Source organism: Polistes dominula, unplaced genomic scaffold, assembly GCF_049000335.1.
Source record: "Polistes dominula isolate Pdom_NZ unplaced genomic scaffold, Pdom_raw_medaka contig_12, whole genome shotgun sequence".
Taxonomy (NCBI): Eukaryota; Metazoa; Arthropoda; class Insecta; order Hymenoptera; family Vespidae; genus Polistes; species Polistes dominula.
The window spans coordinates 5,420,195-5,446,804 of NW_028301116.1; the positions used below are offsets into that span (position 1 = coordinate 5,420,195).

The window sequence follows — 26,610 nt, forward strand, 5'->3', positions numbered from 1 at the left end:
ATATGTTTTTTGTTCGTACCGAACGAGAATTCGAATGGGAGGCGAATAGTTTTTTTTTTTCTTTTTTTCTTTTTTATCAGCGAATTTGTCTTCTATTAAAATTGCTAATAATAAAATTACTCAATGATTATTAAAAAAGAAAAAAAAATTCAACTTAAACGGAAATAAAAATAGACTACCGGAAAATAAATCTATAATAGAAAAGGGGAAATAGATTAGAAAAAAATCGAAGACTTATTAAACAACGTGCGCTGGAAATGACAGGGAAAAGATAGAAATTATGGATGAAGAAAAGGAAATCAAGAAATATAGGGGAGAAATGAAAAAGGAATAATGTAGTAGAGGGTAGGAAAATTGGTGATGATACTGCGTTACGAAACAATTCAATCATTTTCACGAGATAACGTAATTCATTGGTAATAAATATTTTTACTTACTTAAATATAATCTTCTTTTTTTTTTTTTTTAAAGAAATATAATTAGATTTAAAAATACCATTGTTGACAATTCAAGATATGCGGTACAAAAATGAACAACATTTTTGTACGAATGAAAACTTCTGATAGTCAACCGGAGATCAGCAAGTATTATATACATCCCAACGAGGTTCGATTTTGTGGGCTGTAATTCTCGAATTACCAATCAGCAGGTCGCGAGAACGCGTTGGTGCCTTTATTGGCGAAGCACCGGTTGCTAATTATCTGAATTTATGCGCTTAATATCGTTGCACTTGTATTTAGCAATGAGATTCAAAGCCGAGGGTTTGGGTGAGAGTTAGAGTGGTTGGTGGTGGTGGTGATAGTAGTGTTGGAAGAAGGGTGAGTTTGGTTGGTAGTGGTTACTGGACGTACATGAGAGAGAAAGAGAAAGACATATACATATAGAAAGAGACAGAGAAACATAGAGAAAACGTGAAAGAGAGGGGGAAGAGAAAGAGAGAAAGAGAGAGAGAGAGAGAATGGCAAACTGGCCCCATGTGTGTTTGCACGCCCGCCGAGAATAATGTACACACGAAGGCGTTAATGAGATTTAAAAATAATGGTGATTACCTGCATTACTCATTAGGTATATCCGCGGTGGTGGCTTTAATTCCAACGGCACACGGCTACGTTCCTATACCCAGTGCATTTCTATCCACGTGTTAGTGAAAATGAATGAATATACGAAGGAACCAGTTCAACGTTTGTTATAGTTGCTAGCTTGCTAGCTAGCTAGCAAGCAAGCAAGCACGCACACCAACCAACCCACCAACCAACACAACTTCGTTTCTTCTTCGCGTTGCATCGTATCGCATCGTGGTTCGTCTATTTGCACGAAAAGCAAAGAGAAAACGGACGAAAGAACGGAGGATGGACGGGAACGGACGAGACAGTATCGTGCGATACCGGGCCCGGGAGGAGGCTGAGAGGGATGGAGATGAGGAGGCGGGTTTGGTATGGGGGACAAAATTACTACGGGCAAAACAATACTCCGGGAAGAAAACTCATTATACCTCCATTATAATCTAACGCTACGCATTGCACAGTAACGTCTCCTTCATTCTCGCAAGCTGCAAGCAAACGGTATAACACTAATACACATTGCTTGATTCAACCAAACAACCCCAACCAGCCGGATATTATTTCGTGAATCGTGGAATGGGGGGAAGGAGTGAGGTGACATATTGAAACGAACTCAATGATCACTTGTTGAAATTAAATTTTTTTTCTTTCCTTCTTTCAACGTGTATTTTCTTCTTATTTTATTAGATGATATTTATTATTTTTGTTTGCTAATCATTCTTTTTTTTTTTTTTTTTTTTTTAAGTTAATGCATAAATTTTCTATTTCTGTTTGAATTTGTGTGTGTTTATTATTTATTCATTAATATTTTTTTTAATTTTTGCATTAACTGTATTATTTTATTTTATTTTAATGCATAAATCATAATATTTTTGTTAATGCGTCACGTTATCGAGGTAATGCTGCGATTTTATTCCTGTTTTTTTTCTGTAACGCGAACTTAATTGTTGAGTGATATTTATTTCTTTTTTTTTTTTAATAAAAATAATAGTTAATCCTACCGGGAGTATATTTACGTCGTTGTAGCTTGGCCGCAACGATTTCAAAATGCAAATTTATTCGAATTCATGCGGCTAGTCTCGATAAACGAATTTGTTACATCAACGTCCAACTAAAATTCTCTCTCTAAAGCTTACTAATGAGAGTTTGTTAGATACCTTGATTATTCCACGAGTTATACATACGCACGGGTACATATCTAGACATACACATACATACGTGCACGCATACACGAATTTGAACAATATTAATTGAAAATAACGTCAATGAAATACTACAACTTGATAACCTATCTCTAACTAATGTAAACGTATTTACGTATTTCCTATAATTATAAGATATTTATTTACACGTTTAATTTAATTTGAAAAGATGAAACCTTACTTTTACTACCATAGCTTTAAGTATTATATCTCTCTCTGTCTCTCATCGTATTTTACTTTATAAAATTTATAATTAATTACAAATTATGTAAAAGCTACAAATTCAATTTTATTTTATTTCCTTCTAAATTCTTTTTACTTTTTTTTTACTTCATTTTTTCTACCCTGTTTCTTTCGTTTTGTTTCTTATTTTTCTCCCCGTTTCTTTTTTATTCGCAACGAAACGGTAAACATCGACAAATGACTTTTAAATTTAAGCTACGATATTACCTACTCTGTCTTTTCTTTATCGTTCCAGTTTCTTTTCCTTAAGCCCTCTGCCCGAACCCCACCCCCCTACACATTAACGACATCGATTCGCAACGTTAATTGCCTCGTTAGAGAGGAAAAGAAATTAATCGTCTTTTAGACGCGAAAAAGATTTTCCTGATTCATCGGCAAAACAATTGAATCGTTCTTTTGCTTATCATTATTGAAAAATAATAATAATCAAAAAATTCGATCAAATTATCATCATCCACATATTTTCAATTTATTGATTTCAATACAACAATTCATTCACATATCTTTTATTATATTTAAAAAAAAAAAATAATAATAATAATAATAATAATTTAGTTATTGCAATACTTATAGAAATACTTCCACCGTTATATCATGCCAATTGCACCGAAAATAATTCGAGAGAAAGAAAGAAAGAAATGCATTATTTATACCCGACGCATAATTTTATTCGGAAGAAAAAATTTTAAATAAAATACCGAGGAAAAAAATTACGCAGAATGGTTAAATAATATTTTTTTTTTTTTTTTAACAAAATTACTCGTCTCTCGTTTTATATTCCAACTATAATTTTAATATACTACAATATTGAAAAATGTATTATAACACGTGTATGCTGTTAAATTATTCTCATAATTCATTTATACGACCATGACGACATAAAGAAAATTCGCAGAAAAATATCGATCTTGTAATATGAGAAATACAACATAGTTGTTTTGTTGGTTTATTTCCGATTTACCGTATTCCATTTGCTCAGAAGCAACAGCAAGGAACAAGATACCGGAAAGAAGATTGGTGCAGGATGACGTAGACGTCATCATCGTCGTCGTCTTCATCGTAGTCGTCGTCCTTGACGTTGGAAAATCTTGGCCCCGAGGCAAAGCATGTACTTTCCACGTTTGATAAATGTTCCACGATGAAAAAAAAAAATATATATATATATATATTCAACTGACGTTGATGTTCGTCTTTTGTTAAATTCGATAGATCTATCGATCGATCCAAGAATCGGTTTCGTTTAGTTTTACGCTAGATTTATTCCTACGATTGAACTCACTATTTCGATTAATTTTTGACGTATGCGATTTCCCCCACAAAGTAAAATGATTGTATTTTTGTGATCGATTAAAATAAAATTCTAAAGGAAATATATTTTTCTAACGATTTTTTTTATCCGCTTTACGATCTCATATCAAACTTATATTTCTGATATTAATGTTTTATTGTTAAAAAAAAAAATAAAATGATATATATTTTTCTCAGAATTTTGATAAACGTATCCTCCTATTGTATAATTCGAGATAAAAAAATTTGGTTCTTTAAATTATATTCAATTTGTCTCATAATTTTAATATTAAAACTTACCCGAGGGAAGATAACTTTTTTTATATTTTTCATATTTAAATAACATATAAATTGCAAATACTTTTACATATTATTTACTAAAAGTTAGTGAAAAATATAACTCTGATACAAAAGCGTGTTGAGATTATATTTTTTACCTAATATTTTACAATTTTACGATTATTTGTTTCAAACAATTTAAACTTAAAATGAAAGATATAATCATTAGATATAAAATATCACACTAAATAAAATAAATAATAAATGACTAATGAAATAAAAACATTAGTGGAAGTCATTTAAAATTCATTAAGAAAAACCTAAAGGAAAAAATAAAAAATAAATAAATACATATACATATAAATCAGTTGCTAGCACTTTTACGAGCAGGATAAGAACAATTTTTTAAATTTAATTTAACGAAAAGTAAGTAATATGTAATCATTGGATTATAAAATATCACCTTAAATAAAATAAATAATATATTAAACGAAATAAAAACATTTTATGATAAATGTCTGATCTTTTGAAAGGTTTAAAGGTTCGTTAAGAAAAATTTAAAGGAATGATTAGAATAAATACACATACACATATACACAAAATTGTTGGCAGGTTTACAAGTTGGATAAGAAAAAGATAGTTTGTCTCGTTTGCTATCACAAATGGCAAAGGGTGGTAGCGCAAAGGAAGAAAAAGAGAGAAAGAGAGAGAGAGAGAAAGAGAAAGGAAAATCAGGAGGATATAGGATAAAGGATAGAAATAACAGGACTATGGCGTAAATAAAAAGCAGGAGTAACGTAACGAGACGGTTCGTTCAAAGTGTGCAAGCCAATGGGGGTGAACAGGGCCAAAGGAAGGGGGATTTCCGTATTGTGGAGGGTTGTGAGCCACGTTACTGGCATTGGAAATAGTATTTGGGACGTGCAACGGGCAGACCAGTAGCGTTTTATGCATACCGAATGCATACCGACCTATTCCGATGCATAGCATGCATGGACAATTGATTTATAGTCGAAATAAACCGTCTTCCTTTCGATGTATGGAAACCTTTCTCCTATTTCTAACGCACTGACACTTACGAAATAAAATAAGATTAAAGAGAGAGAAAATGAAACATGGATCATCGAAATGGGGTGTCTTGATTTTTTTTTCTTTTTACATTTATTCCAATTCACTAATCAATTTATTTTATTAAGCATGTATGAAATTGATGAAACTTTTTCTTCCGATCTATAAAAAAAAACCTTTGTTTTTATTTATCCAACGTATTGACAGTTTTTTCCAAAACAAAATGAAATAAAAAAGGAAGAAAATAATTGAAGGATCGAGTCGGTGTATCAAGATTTTTTCAAGTTTGTATCAAATAAATTATAGTACGTTTAGCAACTATCTAATTAAAAAAAAAAACTATTTTTTAAATACTTTTATTATTAATTAATTAAATTATCAATTCCCTAATAAATTAAATTAAATTTGGAATAGAAAAGAAAAGTCAAATTTCTTTAAATATAAATAATAAATCTTACAATAAGATTACGTATGGTATGCAATGATTTAGAAAAAATAGTTATTAAATTAATTATCGTAAACACGTGTACCTATCGTCCAATTAAATCAGACTAATATTTAAGCATCGTTCGCATACAGTGAAAAATTACAATGAACGGCAAAAATATATAACAAACAATAAATAGTTTTTATTTAAAACTAATTACAACGAAACGAAAGCATTCACGTCCTTTTTCCATCACACAATGAAAATGAATGCTAAACCAATTTAGCTTACCTGTTAAATAAATAATCTCAATCAACTATTAAATGAAATTCAATTAAAATAACGATCGTTATTATCGAATGAACGAAAAATTTGTGATTGAAGAAAGTATAAATATGATTTATGAAAAAATTCAGTATTAATGTGATTTTGCATAAAGGAAGTATTATTTTGTTAGTATTTACGATGAGGTAAAAAAAAAAAAAATAAAGAAGACGGTTATAGGTGGAAAGTGGAGAAGAGAATCAAGATAGGAAGTAAACGTAGTAACGATCGGTGAGCTATGTATCTATGTATGTATAAATACATATATATATATATATGTGTGTGTGTACAGCAATAGGAGTACGTTGTTCGAGTATGTCGATGGTAGGTACATACCTCCTACGTTACGAGAGGTTAGTGGCGAAGGTGCAGGTCGTTCGATCGTAACGTATATTAAAATTCCAATATCCAGACTTCGGATAACTTCGCTCGTATATCGTACAAGCCACTGCTCCTAAACTAACTCCTACCGAGATATATGTTTTTTTTTCTCTTTTTTTTTTCAAACTACATAGGTATAGGTACAAAGGGTACGAGAAAGAAAGAAAAAAAAATGAAAGAGTAAAAAAAATCGTGGCTCGAGTGTTACGTTCTACTATAATTTTCCTAGACGCGTATTACTGTTACTGTAATATATAACTTCGTAATTACTATAAGAAAAAAATTTGATTAAATAATCTTTTTTTAATAATTAGGATTAATATTAAATTTCTTCATTTATTTGTTGAATTATTATTATTATCATTATTATTATTTTAATATATATATATATATATATATATATATATATATATATATATATATATATATAGTTATATAGATACAACGAAATTATTATCTTATCTTATGTTATTTTATATTAAAATATTATTGTTAAATATTATTATTTTTTATGTGTCTATAATTATTGGTATTTTTATCTGTGTGTGTGAGTGTTGTATTATTTAAAAAATATTAATATATTACTATTATTATTTCCTATTTTTGTATTTAATTATTAAGAATATAAAAGTAATATTATCTCACATACTAATATTACTTTAATATATATATATATATATATATATATATATACTATTATATTTATAAAATATATTTTTATAAAAAATTATTAGTAATATAATATAAATATTAATATATTTATTTTATATTACTATTAATATATATTAAATGTCTTCATTCCCCCTAATTATTGCATATTAAAAATTAAATCAATTAATTGTTATAATTACTATTATATATAGATAGACGCAGCCTAATAGCGTGATTTAGAAAATAATAATAATAATAATAATAATAATAATAAAAAAAGAAAAGAAAAGCAAATTTCTAAAAACGATAAGATGTTTGTCGTAATACGTCAGCATTCACCTCTTGAGACTACTATCTTTTTATTTTTCCTTTAGGTATCCGTGAAAGATTCGAAAAGATAGCGAGGTGGCAGGAAGAATCGCGGATTCGAAGATAAATCTTTGAATCCCTTTCGGCAGCGTCGCCTGGCCTAAGGACCTTTCCCTTGATAGATTTATCGTGCTTTTCTTCCTAGAGTTTACAACTCTTCCTTTTAGCTTTTCGTTGTTATCTTCGATCTTGTTCCTATACTCTCTCCCTTGGTAGAACTTTCTCTCTTTGTCTCTTTCTCTTTATCTTTATCTTTGTTACACAATGTATCTCTCTCTCTCTCTCTCTCTCTCTTTCTTTTTCTATTTATACTGTTCCGTTTATCTAGGCGTCTTTTTCGTTCCATTTATTCGTCTATCTTTTTCTCTTTTCTTTTTTTACTTCCTCTTATCTTACTCTTTGATACACCCACGCACACAAACACATGTACACACAGACACACACACACTCTCTTCTCTCTCTCTCTCTCCCTCTCTCTCTTTCTTTATTTTTTTTTTATTACTCTCTTTTTTCTCCCTCCCTCTGAGACTTTGTTGAGAGGAAATACGCCATTATCATTGGCCATCGTAACTATCAAGTAAAATTCGACGAAATCCCTTCAAAGAGAAAACGAAAGAGAGAAATACCCAAGAAGGAGATAAAACACTTTTCTATTTTCTCTTACCTTTATAACCTTCCTCTTTCGTAGAATCTTCTTCTTTTTCTTCATCATCTTTTTCTTTCTATTCATTTTTTCGAAAACTGTAATACATCGCATTATTTCTTCGAAAAAAAAAATTGAGAAAGAAAGAAAAAGTCTTCATAAGTAACAACTTCATAGAACTTAAGAAACTTATACGATGAAAAAAGAAAAGCTTAAAGGTTAAAAAGAAAATGATTAAAATGGAAGAGAAAAAAAAATATAGGAAAGAAAAACGAGATCGAGTTATTAGACCAAGTCGGCAAAAGATTTGCCTTTTTTTTCATTCCCTTTCGAACCTTCTCTCATTTGTAAACCACCCTAAAGAAAACAACAGAGAATGGAAAGGCCAAATATAAGAGAGAGTAAAAGCGAGAACAAACAAAAAAAAAACCAGAAAAAAGAGAAAGAGAATCATAAATTTTCAATGAAATTGCTCCTAGAATCGAGACGTAAATTCCTTTTGGCATAAGTTCGACGATGCTTTTATCGTTCGGCACGAGGCACAAGTTTCTCTCATTAGTACGATAGGGTTTCTCTAACCTTTTCTCTCTCTCTCTCTCTCTCTCTTTCAAATTTTAAACGATAATATGTGAGAGAGAAAGAGAGAGAACGTTTGGGAAAAGTTTTACGTCGTTCGGTAAGAGAAGGATTTAACGTTCGCGTTTTGTTCGCACGCGCACACCGCACGTAATTATGAAAATATATAGAAGAGAGGTTGGCTAAGAATGAAAGTAGAAGGGGTGAGGATGGTTCAGGTGAAGAGGAGGAGGAGGAAGAGGTAAAGGGGGTTTTAAATGGGGGTGGGGTAGGGGTTTTTGGTATCAAGGGATGGTAGACGCGTAGTCGAAATTGGTTTCCAGTCAAATTGTCCGCGAATCTGCATAAACGTACCACCGCATACCAGCACTCGTTGTTACTGGGTACCCAATGGTGGTGGTGGTGGTGGTGGTGGTGTTACTGCTGGTGTTCCAACCAGCAATATGTTCATTATGCACCTCCATTGTCCATTCATACGAACAGCAATATGTAATTGCTTTTACTGTGGTCCGCGTCTAGAATAATGCACTCCCGTAAGCCCATATTTATCTACGACGTATGGGTATAGAGGTACGTTGGTATAAGCTCACGTTTTCCCATACGTGCGTTTCTATACGTATGTGCGTGTAATTTGTGCGAACGTGCTGAACTAGTTCGACCAGTAGCTTATGTTATCCACCTATGGGCGTTAATATTAACGAGAGTTTGTTGAAATTACGTAACAAGGATCATATCAGATGTCCGGCAACGGGAAAGAAAATAAAAGATTTAGAGAGAAAAAGGGAAGGAAAATTAAAGAAGATGAAGAAACAAAAAATAAGAAATGAAAAGAAATAATGAGAGAATGAGATAAATGATATGGGAATGGATTAATTAATGAACGATTTTATATGTTATATGAAAAATAATGAGTATAGTGGTGAGAAAATTTAGGAGATAAATTTTATCTTGATCAAATTAACATTTATTTTTCAACGTAATCTCGAACTATGATAAAAATAAATTTTGAGAAGAATATTGTCGTTAATGTTTCCATCGATAAAAAGTTGATTTCCAAAAAAGAAAAATTAAAATACATAAATAATAAATTCCAAACTTATCGACCCATCCTCATAAATGTTTCTCAAAAAAATAAAAGGAACAAGTTTTTTATCTAACGAAATAAGAAGAAAAAAAAATCAAATATATCAAGCAGTTTAGCGAGCAAGAATAGATACTATCTTCGATTAAAAAACAAGAACAAAAAAGAAAAAAGGGAGCATGTTTTATTAGCATTCGAATGATCAAAGATAACGTAGTAAGGAGTTTCTTGTAAGAAAGGTCGTGATAAGAAATATTGAAGGAAATATAGATGACACACACGCGTTTTAAAGGCGTGTCAGATGAAAATACGAGAGAGAGAGAGAGAGAGAGATAGAGATAGAAAGAATCATCTTAAGATGGCTTTAATAATTCTCCGAAAACGTTGTTGAATATTCAGAACGTTTTAACGGGTCGGCAACTCGACTCGGCAATTTTACTAACGTTACCATATATATACACACACGCACATACATACAAATATATGTACATATTTATAAACACATATATACACGAGTAAAACGACACACTAACTAACTCATTCTATCTATCTGTCTATCTATCGATCTATCTATATATTCATCTATCTATCTATCTTTATCTCTCTCATACTCGGGGTGTAGTCAACTTCGGATTTTTCATCGTTTAAAACTTTCCATCGTCCTACAAATTTAACTGTCGTACGTAATTTAACGAGTTCAAGCGAGTAGGTTCCATACTATAACTCTCTCTTCTTCCCCCCTTCCTCTCTCTCTCTCTTTCTCTTTCTATCTCACCCTTTCCTCTCTCGCATAACTCACATTTATTCAGCAGTAACGTTTTCCCTGCCTAGAGAATTATGCAACTTCGCCAATGATTCAACGTTTTAATTTCGTCGTTCCCCTTACTCCTCTTCTTCCTCTTCCTCCTCCTCTTTTTCTTTTTCTTTCTTGTTATCTATCTATTCATCCATTTATTTCTTTTTTTTTTCATATTTTTTATTTTTCATTAAACCAATCGAAGTCACTTTCCATCTCTGGTGTTGTTTACATTTATTTCAAACATTTGTTACTTTTTATCATATGAACACACTCGCAATATCCGATTTTATCGAATAATTATTATTATTTGTTTTTTTTTTCGAACTTGATGAAACAACTGTATAAATAATTCTATTCAATTATTAATTTGATTTAATATACATTAAATCTTGTTATATACGATAGATCGAGAATAAAAATGATCGTTCGTTTATTTTCTACTTCATGATTATTATTTATAAAGGTAAAGAGAATGAGGATAATGGTGAAATTTAAATATTTAAAAATCAAAATCGGTAAACAAGGAATAACATTTGTCGTTTGAGAAAATCTACTTAACAAGTTCGATATTTAAAGATTTTCTCTTATCATCTGATTACTCATAAAAAAAAAAAACTCATTCAATTAATCCCTGCTCTGTTGTCCGCATAATTCTTCTTCCTTAATTGCAATGTTTTTAAAATCGATGTTTAAAATTCTCGACAGCTCGTCATTGTTTAATGTTCCACAGTTAAAGACAAACTAAACTAATTCTAAGAAAAAATAAAATGTACGGTCAAAAACAAAATGGTAACATTACGAAAAACATTGAGTATAAAATCATAAAAATAAGAAAATAGTTTTGTTAGTGATAAATAATGTTTAGATATACGTGTACTCTTCAACATGAATAATGAAATATTATTTTTTTGCAAAATTTCAAATAAAAATATATTACTCTCATTTTTACACGTAAAATCATCCACGACCGAATTGAACTGTCAACAACACAGTAAAAAAAAATTGAAATTTCGTATAATATATAATAATAAATTTGTTCAACGAGAGAAATGCTTAAGTAAAAGGAGAAAAAGTAGAAAAAGAAATAATATACGTATAAAAAATATGTCTAGATAAAAAGACATGTACGATCGAAGATTATTATCGGGGAATGGCGTTATTGATAAGAAAAATGTGTATGTGTGTGTGTGTGTGTGTTTATGTGGAAAACGTGGGGGAAACTTTTTTCTGACAGGAAATCAGCAGGTGAGAAGGAGAACTACACGTAGTTAGATGTGTCAACGTCAAGACGACGTTTACGCGAGAAAGTCTCGCGGATGCACTTGCGTCAACGACAGAACCTCGGATATTGCCTTCCCTTAGCATCTTCGAGTTACAATGTATGTGTATATATATATGAATCTGTCTCTATATGTCTCTCTGTGTATATTATTTGTAAATGTGTTGGTGCACATACGACATCTGCGAAACTCACCTCGAGGAAAACGAGCGAACGAACGACCGCGAAAACAGAAAAAGAAAAAACATGGATGAGAACGACGACAAGTTTTTTCAAGCGTCATTTTCTGAACGTAACATTCTCGAAAGGATGCCTAATGAAAATTACTCTTTTACGTTTTTACAAATTATACGTTGGACAAATTTTATTATTTTATAATCGAAATCCTTATCGATGTTTATCGATCCCTTTTTTATTTTTATTTTTTTTTTTTTTTGCTAACAAAACTAACGATGATAATTTGACAAGAATAAATGCTAACACATTTATATAGTATATTTTTGTTTCCAAAAAAAAAAAAAATAAGAACTTTTCGAATCGATTATCTCATAATATTTTTTCTTGACTCGAAGTTAAATTATTTTTTTAATAATCGCGTCTACGTTTTATATTACAATAAATTGTCTATAATATTATTAGATAATTAAAAATGTTCAATAAAAATATACCACAGTGTTATAAATTTAGATTTTAATGTTATCCTATAATAAAGAAAGAAGCAATAAAAATGAAGACATTATTTATGAACCGAGCCAATAAATATGCATGTCTAAAATAATCAGTTAAATATAATGAAAGATAAACTAAGTTATGTATATATCTTTAAGATCAACGTTCTTTCTCTTCTTCTTTTTCCCCTTCTTCTTCTTCTTCTTCTTCTTCTTCTTCTCCTCCTCCTCCTCCTCTACTTCCTACTTCTCGTTCTCGTGAAAGTTTAATCAGTTAATTAAAAGCAAGTGGAAGATTAATTTTCGATGCAAGTTACACCGAGATTAAATCAAAAATCGTTCGTACCTTAGAGTTCCTTCGTTTATTTTCCTTACAAACCCTCTTCTCTTCCTCCCTAACCCCACCCTCCCATCTATCCCCATTGGCGTAGACCTAAAAAGATTTTTCTTTTCGTAGATAGATAGATAGATAGCTATGTATTATACGTCTCGAAACTTTTCCTTGCTTTAAACGAACATGGGATAAGTTTAAACGATAGGAACAACACTTTCAGGGGTATTTTCTTTCGTCGAAGGAAGGAATCGATGGCAGAGGACCCCGTAGGCAACGGGAAGTTTAGCAAATTCTAACATATTCGCCAACGTCGGCCCGACGATATTGCCTCGTCATTTTCCCTCGTCGAAGTAGCGAATCCCACCCCCATCCCCTGTTTCCCTTCCTCTCAAATTCTGAGATGGAAAGAAGCTGCTAGCTAGGGGATGACTAGAGGAAAAGAGAGAAAGAGTTGGTAACGTCAGACGGAAAAGTGACTGCTTTTAAAATGTCTACGCCAGGACTGATCGATGGAGTCTACCAAATTGCGTCGAAAAATTCTACGGTAACCGCAACTATAATTCCGGACGTATGAAAAATTGTCACCTTTATTAATAATACGCGATAAATGTTGCTAAACTTGTTTGCTACCCACAATATATATTTTTCATTTTTGTAATATTATTGTTCTTTCTTTCTCTCTCTCTCTCACTCTCTCTCTCTCTCTCTCTCACTCTCTCTCTCTCACTCTCTCTCTCTCACTCTCTCTCTCACTCTCTCTCTCACTCTCTCTCTCACTCTCTCTCTCACTCTCTCTCTCACTCTCTCTCTCTCTCTCTCTCTCTACTCTGAATATTGGAATTTAAAATGAAATACTTTGGATAAACGAAAAATAGATGAATAATTAATTTTACTAGGATGGTGATATGTATTCATAACGTTTTTAAAGAATTTATATTTGATAAAACTATAGAACAATTGGAAAATTTTTAATTACAAATATTCGAATAATAAAAAAAAGATTTCTATTGAATGAATAATATTATTCGGTTATTCGATATTGATATTAAAATACAAGCGATATAATAATTGTTAAGAATCTCTCATATATTTATTTATTTCTAATTAGCATGAATATATATTTTTGCGAATATTCGAATAATTTATCAATTGAAGAAAAATCGAATAATATCTTTTTTCTTTTTTTTTTCTTTTTTTATCTCGAGATAAAATAATATAATTCCAAAAGTATATTATACGTTGTAAAAGTAATTCTTCGTTACAAGTTTTATTTTACATAAAAGATATCGATTAACAGTTTCGGAACAAACGTATCGTATTGATTATGAATTATATTTAAAAGAAAGAAGGAAAGAAAGAAGTTTGTATTAAAATCAAAGAGAAACTCGTTGAAGTGAGAAAAGGAGAGTGAAACGTTCGTTCGTTCGTTAACGCTCGAATAAATCCATGATTAATCATTTCATATCACGAGCTTGGTCACGTGTAACTCACTTCATTAAGATCTTTTCTTAACGACATTGGGGAAAATGTCCAGGCATTAATATACCTTCGTCCGTGGTATCAATGATGGATTAACCTACTCTTACACGTTATTACTATACTATACTATCCTAACGGCTTTCCCATCGTTTATTCGCACGAGTTTTGATCTTCCTTTAAAAGTAAAATAAAGGATCATCGATCGGACGAGACCTCTTTTTTTTTCTCGACATTGTTTTACTAATTAACAAGAAGAAGTAGAAGAAAGAGAAAAAAAATTAAAAAGTAAGAGAAGAAAAATTTGTACTATATAAAGACGATATGATAATTTCAAAAAATGATATAAATTTTTCAATTATTTCCAATTATTTTAATAATAATTGCTATTAGTTATTGTAAGATAATTTTAATATTGTCATTAATAATCTTTTTTATATAATAAATTAAGCTTTAAAACACTATAATTTTTTAAGATAATTTTAAATTGTATAAATATCGAATTTTTAATCTAATTAGAGTGAATTGCTTTTACATTTTTAAGATTAGTTTTATTAATTAAGAAGATTAAAAAAAGGAAAGAAAAAGAAAAGAAAGTATAATAATTTGAAAAATTGTATAAATTTTTACATTACTTTAAATTGTTGTCAATTTTTATTTTAATATTATTATCAATAATTGTGTGTATTTAATAAATAAACACTTTAAAGAATTTTTACGAGATAAATTTAAATTTTATAAAAATCAGGAAAGATTTAAAAAAAAAAAAAAAGAAAATTCATACCAACGAAAAAAGAAATTGTGTCGCGTAGCATATCTCAGAATAAAAAAAAAAAAAAAATGGGAAAAAAAAGATTTCGTAGTATGATCTCTCTGTCTTGCTAGATATCCACCAACCCTTACAACTTATTTTCACGTCACGTGCAGCCCTCGTTAGTCTCCTTGGCTTCGAAAAATCGATGTTGAAATAGAAAGAGAAAGAAAAAGGGTACAAGAGAAGGAAAGGAAAAGAAGAAAATAAAGGACAAATTCTGTAGGTGAGCATGATGGGGAACGACAGAGAATAGCTTGAAAAAATGCTGGCCAAGGGAGGTAGAGTAAACGATTATGCTTACGATCGTAAGACGAGAAAATTGGCTCGTTTTGTGTTCTCCTAATGACTACGGAGACCTACTCTAGATCTTCTGTATAGTCTGAGTATATATTACTCGTTTTACCTCATTAAACTATACTTTTCCATCTGATTTTACTATCTTATCTCTGTCAAAAAAAAAGTCTTTTTTTCAAATATATTTTATTATTTAAAATATTCAATTAATGTTAGTAGTTATAGGTAAAGGTTAAAGAAAATATTATTATAAAAAATTGAAGAACAAAAGAAAATAACCTTTAAATAATAAATCCTTGAATTAGTAATAAAAAATAAAAATAATCGCGATAAAAACTAGCCTATATCCTTAGTTGAAAAAAATCACACAAAATAAAACAAAATTCATTAAGATCGATTCAGTAGTTTCGATATATATATATATATATATATATATATATATATATATATATATATAAATAATATAGATATATATTATAATCTAATATAAATAATATAAAAATAAAATAAAAATAATTAAAAATCAAAGTCAACTACATATAATATTAAAAATATTTTTTTAAAAATATATACTATAAAATTCCTCAAAAAAAAAAAAGAAAAAATATAGAAATAAAAAAGAAATAAGTAAAAATGAAATTACTAAAATTATATGACAATTGCATGCGAATTTGATGATATTAAATGTATTAAGATCAAATAGAGGAAAATCACAACGTAATATATACGTATATATATATTTCTCTTTCTCTCTCTCTCTCTCTCTCTCTCTCTCTCTCTATTTTTTTCCTTCTTCGTCTCATGGTTTAAGGTAACTCCACTTAGTCTCGTCTATGCATCACACCAGAGTAAACGCGCAACGTTGCTCAAAGAGAAATGTAAATAACGCGTTGTCGGATGGGAGGAAGCTCCTTCTGTTTGTCAGTATTCGCGATGATTCTTGGACTAGAAACATGAACCGGCAAATCCCAATGTGCAACGTCAGACGAAGAGAGAAGTAAAGAGAAGAACACTCATGAGAGAAAGAGAAAGAAGAAAGAAGAAAGAGATAGAGAAAGAAGAGAGAACTGGAGGTCGTTAGACGTCAGCGAGCAAAGCAGCATAAATCAGACTCGGGTCAGTGGCAGGTAAGGGGTATAATTACCAAAGGGGATGATTATTCGGCTAGAAAGAGAAAGAGAGAGAGAGAAAGAAAAGGATAGAGAAAGAGGAATAAGAGAAAGAGAAGGTTGAAGATAGAAATGGCGGCGCCACAGTACTAAACCGCACACACAGTGCAACAAAAAGAGCAGCCAATCTACATACATTTACATTGGACCGGTTTTGTTACCCTCTTAGAGATGCTTTCTCTCTCTCTCTCTCTCTCTTTCTCTCTCTCACTCTATCTTTCTATCTTACTTTCTTTATTTATTTCTCTTTCTCTTTCTTATTCTACACTTATTAGAAACTTCTAGTTACCATTCTAAGGCCATTTTATTTCGTCGAAGAATTCTAAAGTAACCGTCTTTAATCTTGGTACTCCTTTGATTTAATCCTAAAGTTTGGGTTATCATATTCCTTGGATGAGAAAGATTCATCAAGGTTTATCAAGAGTATAATATAAAAGATATATTTTATATACAATTGTTCCAGTATAACTAACGTTAGCAAATGGAAAATGATTTTATATTAAATGAATAAATATATAAATAATTGTCAATGGAAAATGTAGAATAAGATTTAATGATTTTTTTTTTTTTTTTAAAGGACGAAAATGTTCTTCGAAATATCCGATGAATCAGATCCATCGAATTAAAATTAAATCAATGAGTAGATATTTTTAAATTTATTTTTCTCGAAAGAGCAGCAAAAAACAAGACTTTCATGAATAAATTTGATTCGATATCTTTGACTTAGTTTTCCATGTAAAATCAGTCACTGCTCGCTTGTACGAATAGTTACGGAACACCCTTTATGTACCATAAAAAAGAAATTCGATAATTCTTCGAAAGTTTTAAGTTCACTTCTGGATACCGAGACGAAATTTCAGATTTATGCGAAGAATGAGCTAGGTACTCGTTATTTGTGAATTTGATGAATATTCAAAGTATCGTTTCTTGCTACGAGACTAAGAAGAAAAAGAATAATTTAAGAGAGATTGATTAATACGAAAATGAAGAAAAAAAAAAGAAAAAAAGAAAAAAAAGAAAAGAAAAGAAAAGAAAAGAAAAATACAAATAACAAAAAAAAAGCTTAAAAGCAAGGAAGAAAAAAGTTCCTAATTACTGAAGATAAAAATGTGAGATACAGGTTGAGCTAAAAGTTTTCTAAGACTAACTAAAAAATTCCTAGACTCTCTCGTAGTATTTTTTACTATGTTAAAAAGGTAAAAATTAGATTATAAAGTCTCGGAAAAGAATAATAAATTAGTCAAATAATCAAGAAACTTTTAAACCATTCCGTGTATCTGCACGCTCAATAAGATAATCTACTGGAACGTTTCTCAACCTATAGGACTGTTTAAATTGTTAATAGGACGCGAAATGATGATAGCCGCTAACTTATACCAAACCGAGGAAAGCAATAAATTTGTAAAGGACTTCTAAGAGAAACTTTTCGTGGAATGTTTTTTGCGAGTACAACACTTGAACGTAACAAAACTGTATCTTTTCAAATAATTCACAAGTAACTACAATTTATCTGATTCATATAAATCTTCTATTAGACCTAATTTAAGACATGATGAAATAATAAATAAATTTATATTACAATAAAATAAAGTAATTCCAATTTATCAGATTATTATAAATTTGATATGCTACCTAATTCGAGCTGCAAAACAATTACAAATATTTTGACATTACAATTTACTTAATCAAATCCTTTTACACTTTATATTACACCTAATTAAGGATACTTATTATTAGTAAATCTACAGGATATTCATAAACCATTTTATTATATTAATAAAAATCTTCATTATACCATGACAAATTTTCTAAGCACAATGAAGTTACAAAAATGCTGATGTACGATCCCATAGACGAGATTTATAACAGAAATTTAAAAAAAAAAGAAAAGTATATAATGATACTTTTTGAAGAAAACGTCAAAGTTCGTCTTCTTAAAAGAGAAAACGAGGTCGTTACTCGTAACGACGCTCGAAGGCATCCTGACGAATGGTAAACGAGAGAGTTTTGGGTGTTCATGAGAATGAAGAAAATCAGTGCTTTAATGTACCTTGGTTCTAGCACGACATGGAAGCGATTAGCGGCCTAATTCGTCCCATGGGTGTCCTTCAACTACAGCTACGTGAAACGATTCCTCTTCTTCTTCTTCTTCTTCTTCTACTTCTTCTACTTCTACTTATTCTTTTTTTTTCTTTTAAACCTTCTCATACTGTGTTCCACGAACTTCATTCACCTTCGGTATGTCCTCGGAGAAGTTCCAAGAGTATGGTCGAACGATTGCCATGCCGCGACTAGCTGCAAGATTTTTGTCAGCAGGCAATCTGCATAGATTTACATTCGTTTAACTGCTTGGTTAAGCACGTTATCAAAGTCCCTTACTACTTCCTCTCTTACTACTACTACTGCCTCAAGCACTTCCGGATAATGGACAATCGCTCTTCTACGACTCCTTCTAATCTAAAGTCTTCTAATCTTGATAGACTAGAAGGTTTTTAGAGTATTCCAATTATATCAATAGATATTATTTTTTCTAGATTTATATATTTTCTAATTAGTAATATTATAATTAGAGTTTTTATTTTTTTTATCTATTGGATTATTCATATTTTACTTTTCTATTTTTAATAGGGGGTTCCAAAGTATTTTAGCTATATCTATATCCAATAACTTATTTTTTTAGAATTTATTTTCTTATTAGTGGAATACAAATATTCAAGTTTTTATTTTCTATCTATTGAGTTACTGATATTAAATTGTTTTATTCTTAATAGAGGGTTTCAAAGTATTTTAAATATATCTATCCAATAACTTATTTTTATAGAATTTATTTTCTAATTAGTAGAATATAAATATTCGAGTTTTTATATTTTATCTATTGGATTGTTAACATTTATTTTGTTTGCATTTTTTTTTTAATAACTAGTCTTCAAATCTTTACAGAGGATTTCAGAGTATTTTAGTTAAATATAGCTTTTGTTTTTTCGTTAGAGTTAACAAAACTATTGAATTTATCCTTCGAGGATAAATATTTTAAATATATGAAATTTTAAAATACTATTAAAACACATTATACGCGATCCACTAATGTAATTGGGAAATAATATTTAATTCCTCTTAACAAAAAAAAAACTATTTATTATCTAAAAATCTTCATTACATTGAAATCTTTAAATATTAATCTATTTATCTCATTGTCAAAAACTTTATCCATAATAAAAATCACAAACAATCTAGAAAAATATAGATTTATCGATTTATATTCACCGTGTAGTAATATTTGATGAAAAAAAAAGAATATAACACGTTCCTATCTTTATTATAAATAAAAAAAAGTGTCTACGTTTGGTTACTAGATACCAATAAGCAAATTGATTCTCGCTATTTGCGTTAGGATCAAGGCTCGTGGTATAGATCGAAAGAAAAAGAGAAAAAGAGAAAATAAAAAAAAGAGAGAAAAATATATATAGAGAGAAAAAGAGAAAAAAAGTAGAACGGGTAAAAGCGAGAGAAAAGATGTCAGAAAGGGATCCAATGTGAAATACCGTTTCATTTTACATTTTCATATAAACTACTGGCAGGCTCTTTTACATGCAAATGCAACGTTTACCTAACCGGTGCGCGATGCATCATCTCTTGCAACGACGCGAAAGCTTCGTCCGAGAGAAAGCACCCTTCCTCCTCTTGCAATTCGAATGTCAACCGGGATTTCGTAGAATTTCGAAAAGGAGATGCCGAAGAATAGAGGGGAAAAAAAAGATATACGAAAAATAGAAATGGAGATAGAAAAAGAGACAAATATAGGAAGTATAAGGAAAAGTAAGAGAGAGAATATAACTACGGGAAAAAATGTTGTTTCGTAGTTTCTTTTTTTTTTTTTTTTTTTAATAATTATTTTTCTTACGAAATAAATATAAGAATAAAAAAAGAAGAAAAATCGTACCAATATTATCGATAATATTTAATAACATTATTCTGTCGAATTCTTATCGTATATTTAAAGAATAAAAAGAAAAGAAAAAGAAAGAGGAAGGCGTTAAAAAAATGTTTGCAAATTTTTCTAAATAATTTCTAACGAAACTGATAGTACAATTTGCTCGATAGAAAATTTAATTAAATTCCAAAACAAACCTTACTTCCTACTATTTTTTCTAAATAATTTAAATAGAAAATTAAGTCGTACCAATATTCTCGATAATATTTAATGAACATTTTTTTCTATCAAATTCTTATCATACATTTATAAAAAAAAAAGGGAGAAAAAGAGAAAGAAATTATGCATTCAATAAATGTTTCTTGGCAAAATACTTTTTTCTACGAAAATTTTTAACGAAAACGAATCGCAAAATATTATCTACAAGGTTTGATGAAATTTTTCTACTAAATTTTAATCAAGCATTAAAAATAAAATAAAAAGAATAAAAAACAAACAAAAAGAGAAAAAAAGAAAATCGAATTCGATCGAAAGGCAAAAGGAATGGCCCAGTAAGAGAATCTTGAAACGATGCCAATCCAATCTCCTCCATTTTCTACCTTTCTCCACACATATCTATTTATATATATAGGGCTTATATACATATATGGCGTATTTTCATCGTCCAAAGAATTATCGAATAAATCACATTAAAATATCGCCATATGTAAAAGGAAGCAATCTCGAAAAAGGAAATAAATTTGATCGGTATTATTAGATTACATAAATAATTCTTATACCAACCATAGAAAAGAAAATATATAAAATATATTATAAAAATTAAACCATTCATTCAACGAGATATAAAAAATATTAAATAGAAATAAATGAGAGGAAGAAAAAAAGAACAAATTAAAAAGAAAACAGAATTTATTGATTTGTCTCATTCTCTCGCAGGCTCAAGCCTATATGTTTATCTCTTTTTTCTTCTTACTTCCGTTTTGCCACCACCGCTTGCCACAACGTTACGCCGCGCCGTGTTTCATTTTTTTTTTTCAAATCACTCTCATTCTAAAGAAGTATTCACTTCAAAAAAATTATTTCAAACGAATTATCATTCCAAATTTTATACAGCAATTTTTTGGCAGACTATACTTTTATTAAGATACGAATAACTAACTACCGCTGGTGGTGGTGGTGATAGTAGTAATAGTAGTAGTAACGTTTGCATCTCGATGCTAACGTCAAAGTAGATTTCATCGGAGTAGAATGAGCTTTCGAGCTTAAGAAGCACCACCGTGAACGATCCATTATAACGAGATGATCGTTCTTAAATTAGTCTCTACGTGCATATTCGCTCGAAATGTTCACTCAATGGTTGGAGCGATTTCAGGAAGCGTTGGTTGGCTAACTGAGAAGAAGAAGAAGGATAGAGAAAGACAGAGAGGGAGAGAGAGAATGAAAGAGATAGAAGCTAACAGGGTAGAGCTTTGCTTGAAAGCTCGCTGCTTTTAACGGTCGTACAGGACGTATAGAACGCGGGCAAGCCTTCTCGAAACTACACGACTATAAATCTCGAACAAAACTAAGCTCCCACCAAGCAGCGAGATGCAACTTTAAACCCCGATAACTGATTATTAACGTTCTCTAAACGTCGAGCAACGTTAATACGCAAGAACTTGGAGCTTACATTTACATCATCGCCTTCTAACATTGTTTCCACTGTCTTGTGGGTACTCTTTATTGATTCACTACTAATAACATTCAAGTGAATTTCTATTAAAACTAAATGACAAAATGTTGTTTAATTGTTATGATAATAAATGGAAATAAATAAATGTAAGCATTTTTTATCATCGAGTCTATTAATATAATTCGATCAAACTATGTCATATATTAGTTCGTTGTAATCTTTGCTTTATATTATCCCTAATTTCGTTTATCTAATTTAGATATTTTAAAGAGGGTTTTACTTCTAAGATCAATAAATAAATAGTTGTAATTATTATTTAAAAAAATAATATTACATTACAAGAATATATACAAATTTGAAGTTTCAAATAATGAAAGATAAAAATGATAGAAGACAATATTTCAACTTGTGAATTATAAAGATTGATTATGTATTTTTTTTTAAATATTATTTATCTAAGTATTATCATCAATTTATTTCTCAACACATTTTTTCATCCTATGAATTATTAAATTGTGATCGAACGACTACAACGATGAAGACCAACGAAGAATATATCAAGATTTATGATGAAACTAACAACTCGTGCATGTACGTAAACGCATATGTATGATTTTGTGTGACACACACACACACTCACTCACACACACAAATTCACATACACAGTCATAAAAAGATACAAATTTCGAGCATTTGTGGCTGGTGCGTTCAATGCAATTTGTGTCCCAAAAAAAAAATAAAGAAAAAAAAATAAACAAAAGTAAACAAGAAGGACAATAAGAAGAACAATAACAACGTTGCCCATTAACCACGAGAAGGAATTCAAAATTATAAATCCTTTGGCAACGTTATTGCTTCGAAAATTCTTTGTCATACACCTGTCGGAATACGAATTCTGTGATAGCTAGAGAGTAGAATATATTAATCAATGTTAATTGCGTTCGAAATTAGAAATCACCTGACAAGTTTCTGACTAATTACGAACGTAATTAGCGTGTAGCACGACACAACGCTTGAATTGACGTACGTGCAACGTAACACACAAATACGCGCTTGTAGTACTATACTACGAAATTTATCCCCATTCCTGAAAACGATTCTACTAATCATAATGATATAGGAATATTTCAATGTCGTTTCTAATATTAATAAAATCCAATTGAATTAAATATAATAAAACGTGCAAATGAAAAAAAAAGACATCTTTTAATTGTACCAATCGATAATGTGAATTATTAATTGCAAGGTGCATTATTGATTGCGTCATTTATTATGAAATAGGTGTGAGATAATTTTGAGGGGAAAAAAGAGAAATAAAACGAATTGAAAAAATAAATACCTCGTTAATTATAAATAAATGATAAAAATTACTGCGTGTTTTCGTAATTTTATTAGAAATAATGAATTTACAATTAAACTACTTTCATAATAAACGAGATCTAATTTTCAAAGTAACTCAATGATTAGTTAAAACCTATTATAACAAATGTTTATAGTATAACATTATTTACATTTAGAGAAACTTTAAACCTTGCATTCGGCTGATCAAGGAAAATAAAATAGTTCAATCAACGTCGAAACTTGTAATGTTCCTAGAGAAATATCGATATATACTCGTTTCTCGTTAATTACAATAGAAACGTACAATGGCCAAGCATCCTCCCAATTAACTGAAATGTAATTAAAATACGATATCGTAAATAAAGCTTTACAATCGGATTTATACGTCTATAGAAAAAGATAAACAAACAAACAAAATTACGATAAAAATAGTAGGAAAGCATTTTTAAAAATAAAAAAAAAATAAAATAAAAAAAAAGAAATATAATTGAAAATGAAAATAAAAATTAAAAAATATAAAATAAACAAAAATCCTATTCAGTTTACCCGACAGAGACGACTATTCGCGTGTTTGTACGTGTATTATTGGCAGGTAAATTGAATGAATGCTACTCCGGATGCGTAATGGTGGACGTGTATAAAACATATTGTACGTTTTACGTGTGGAAATCAATTCTACGCGTATAGGTGATACAGAGTATGATAAATAAGCAAATGAAATGCGCGTATAACGAAAATATCAAAGCCATTGGTGATCAGCGAAGCGCGAACGATCTTTTAGCAGCTTCGACAATTCGATCAAAAGCACATGGAAAAGCGTCAATTGGTAAACCTGACCATTTAATAATAGGCTTCGTGGCTTTTTCACATTAAATCGATTATATCGAATTAGTAACGACGAATAATCGAACATTTATATAACAACAATTATAAACAAATTTTCTTTCTATTTCCATGACACGTGAAATCGTTTGAAATTAAATCAAAATATTAAATTTACTCAGAATAATATCCAAATTTTGCTTATGTATTATGCTTTAGTTTTACACTTAGCTTTGTTTTACACTTAAAACAAAATAATGTTCCATTTATTCAATCTCAACTTTCCTTTAGGAGCACGCGTGCGCAGACGGAGAACGCGCAAGCGTAATCGAGTTCTGTTGTAAAATGGCTTTCTTTTCCAGTTTTTAATATCAACATTTTTTAAATATTGAATTTCTTACACATTTATATACATATACATACACATACAGACACAAAATCAAATTCCTTTGTAGAAACAATTTTTATTTTATTTTCACATGACGAACATTTTCTAAATCTCCAATTTCCTACATGCATACATACATACATACATATAAATACATACGTGAATACGAAATCGCATTCTTCTATAAAACGTGTCATACGAGAGAACATTAAACGAAGCTGTATGTCCGAATAACGAAATTTACGAATACTACTGTATCAACGAATACAAACACATAAACACACACACACATACATTTAACAGATAGTATGCATATGTGATACGTACGTGAGAACAGTGCAAAGCCATTCGTATTTATTTGCCCGTATAGTACGTGCACACCCGCTTGAAGATATATACAAGCTTGTAGTATGTCGGTTTCCAGAGGCCGGTTAATAAATTCTCGGATGTAGGACAGATCAAGGAGACTTTGTCTAATAAATTTGCAGACTCCGCAAATAAATTCATTTTGATATGATCAGATTAAATGTTTCTCTCCTCTATTCCAAATGTTGGTCTTTTTTTGTTTTGTTTTTTCCCCCATTCAAATTAACTGCACTTCTTCTTATATTATGAACGAATTTCCCATATTTTGTTCATCCATGAGAGGGGTAATTTTTTTATTTTAAGCACTAGATATATTTTTTTCTTCATAATTTCCTATTGATTACAAAAAAGAAAAAAGAAAAAGATTAACTCGGGAGATATATTTTAACAAAAGAATAGAACAAAATTGTCAAGTTGCTTAAACTAACACGTTAACAACCATCCAATGTGATGTTGGAAAAGGAAACCCATAGTCCCAAAGTATTTAGTTGGTAAAAAGTGAGACTAGGATGGCGTATTATCCTTCCAGGAAACATTGGAGCATGCTCTAACCGTTGTCACCACGTTTCCTTCAAACCTCTTTCCTCGCTTTTACACGTCCCATATCTCTGTAGAAAATAACCACTTAAGCTCTTATATGAGAAAGAATAATAGAGAAAGAAGAGAGAGAAAGAAGAAGAGAGGAGAGGAGAGATGGTAAGGAAACCCTTGAGTTAGTGACGCGAGAACGCCATGAGCAAAGAAAAAAGAAAGATAGATAGAGATGAACAAGGATAAAAAGAAATAGAAAGAGAAAGAAAATAGGGATAAGAGTGGGAGAGGGGGTTAGTGGTGGTGGTGGTGGGTCACGGTGAGGTAGTTTGCTCGGCCTCCGTAAAATTACTCCTGGTCGTCGTATCTGAAAAGGTAGAACAAGGGCGAAAGAATCACCGCCGCGTGTGTTGTCCCTTTTCTGCAAGAAAACTTACAACAAAGATAGAAGAGATAAGGGAGAGCAAAAAGGGCACGGAGATAAAGATAGACAATCACGGGGGGCCTAGATGGGACCATCGTCTATTGCTCGATGCCCTTTTACTATCCGGAACAAATTACTCGAGGGACCCAGAAATAAAATCGACAAATCTACCGACGACGTTGAATTCTAGAAGATTAGTTAACATGGAGGTCGTGTTCCGTGGCCACGCTCGATGGACGACTCAATTCGTTACGGAGTACTCTATCTCTCTCTCCCACTATCTTTTCCTATCTTCATCTCCATCTCTTTCTTCGTTATGTATATTTCATTCGTTTTCTCTTTTACTTACTCACACAACTATCCTATTATCTCTCTCTTTCACTTTATCTTTCTCTTGCACTTGTTCTTTCTTATTCTCTCATAAAAGCATTAATTAATCATTCAATGCATCTTGTATGAATACTGAAAAAATTAGATATTTATATGATTATTAAAAGAGTCAGCAAAGAAATAAGAAGTAACACTGTGAATGAATGGAACTTAATTAAAACGTGTGGGAAATTTTTATAAAATATTCTTAGGTATATGTGTACCGATGATAGACTAATTATAACATTCACAAACAAAAGTAAAAAATAAAATAAAGAACTAGCTTTTTAAATAGAGTTGAGACAATATGTATCAGTTTATACAACCGAGTCATCATTGAT

The 26,610-nt window shown here is 30.4% G+C and overlaps 1 long non-coding RNA gene across 3 annotated transcripts in view; it reads right to left on the reverse strand.

Moving 5' to 3' along the window:
* LOC149031087 (uncharacterized) overlaps positions 1–26,610 on the reverse strand; it is a 140,711-nt gene that overhangs the window by 83,714 nt on the left and 30,387 nt on the right. The window contains exons 3-6 of one of the 3 annotated variants that reach the window (XR_016178077.1): positions 26,250–26,362; positions 25,374–25,553; positions 24,907–25,278; positions 18,070–18,720 (exon numbers count right to left, since the gene is read on the reverse strand). The exons of 1 other annotated variant lie outside the window; for it this stretch is intronic. This is a non-coding gene — a long non-coding RNA (uncharacterized LOC149031087). Of the gene's footprint in view, positions 1–18,069; positions 18,747–24,906; positions 25,279–25,373; positions 25,554–26,249; positions 26,363–26,610 lie in introns of those variants that run through there. One more of the 3 variants, XR_016178076.1, reaches the window with a different exon arrangement.